The sequence below is a fragment of the Orycteropus afer genome, unplaced genomic scaffold (assembly GCF_000298275.1).
Source record: "Orycteropus afer afer isolate SDZICR_OR568_19922 unplaced genomic scaffold, OryAfe1.0 scaffold00358, whole genome shotgun sequence".
Taxonomy (NCBI): Eukaryota; Metazoa; Chordata; class Mammalia; order Tubulidentata; family Orycteropodidae; genus Orycteropus; species Orycteropus afer.
Genome location: NW_006921945.1, coordinates 520,180 through 521,789, shown reverse-complemented (window position 1 = coordinate 521,789; position 1,610 = coordinate 520,180).

The window sequence follows — 1,610 nt, the reverse complement described above, 5'->3', positions numbered from 1 at the left end:
ACAGCCACTGAAAACAGCCTTGCTCTGACACACGGGATTGCCACGAGTCGGAATTGACTCCACGGCAGCTGGTGTGGTTTTTGGTTTGATGCCTCTTATCAGCCACTCTTTCTCTCCTGTAGCTGTGACCCCCAGTCAGCCCGTTAGTCTCACCAGATGGACACATTTAAACTGTCTGGTCATTGAGTCTGGACTCCTCACGCCAGTCCGTATTTGAACAAAATTACATGTAGGTAAAGTTTATCTTTCGGGCAACCCACCCCATCCCTGCAGTGCATCTGTGGACTAATTCGCGTGGTCATCCCAGGTGGACCTGGACTCTGGCGGCAGCACAAGCTGATGGGGGGTCTCCTCGTTCATGCTTGGGCTCTGCATTCCTGTTCTTCATCCTGTTGAGGTGTCAGGAAACGTCTGTGACTGACTTGGGACTAACGGAAAGAGACCCGTGTGATAATGTGAGAGGAGGAGGGGAGACGGTGTCTGGCCATACAGGCAGCGTTGTCCTGCTTTTGAAAAGTGTGACTGATGTAAGTGCACCCACCCCTTCCCTGTCCGCACGGTCGGGTTCCAGAGAACAAGTCCTTGTGGGAAAATTGGCCTTATGTGAACTTGCAGGATTTCTCTCTCTCTTCAGTCTGTCCGTTTGCCTAATTTTTACTTAGGAATTACTATCGTGGAAATAGTAACAGCCAAGATTTACGATGAGCCCGTCCCTGTGATGAGTCCAGTTCAGGTTACTGTGCAGAGAAGGAGGCCTGGAGGAGGCTCTGGGTGAAGCCGGGTTCTGTGACCAGAGGGCCCACGCTGAGGCACCTTCCTCCTGGGCCGCCTCCAGGGCTCGGCTGCCACCCGCAAGCCCTGTGTTCACCATGTGAGCCTGCTCCGCCCTCTGGGCCTGGTGACTCACTGAGGCTTGGAGGATGCTGGGGGCCTGGCCACACACCTGGCCCCACTCTGGCAGAGGCTTCAGGCCCAGCTCACTTTGGGGCATCATGAAACACATGGGTTTTTTCCAGTCACCGTCTGAGGCCTCTTTTGTCTCTTTCCTCCTCGTTTTGAGCTGCAGGGCCTCGGGCCACAGAGGAGCTGAGAACCCAGGACAGGGCCCTGCTGCCCGGTACTGCCTGCACACCCCCCGGGAGGCTGAGACCATGCAGGAGGCTGGCCCATGGCAGCTAAATGGGTGCCTTCTTTGCCAGGAGGGAACATAGGTTGTGGCCCACCTTCCTGGAGTCCACCTGGAGACCCTCCTCAAGGAGGGGGACACTCGACCACCATTTCCGCTGAGCCCGCCACCTCGTTAATTTGCAAAATAGTCAGATAGTTGATTTTTCACTCTTGTAAATGTGAAACGTCAGATGAGGGTTAATAAGTGAGGGGTATGTGTGTGTGCTTAGAAAAACCTGGAAGGATACAGGTCACAGTGTGATCTCTGGATGGGGGATCCTGGGTAATTGTCCTTGTTTTGTACACTTGGTATTTTTTTTTTAGCATTGAGCATGTATTACTTCAATAAGAAAAAGAAAATAAAGCTGTTTTCATTTTGGAAAAAGAATCTTCATTATTTCTGAGCCAGGCTTGCTTTCCTCACTCACCTCTGCCCAGTACCC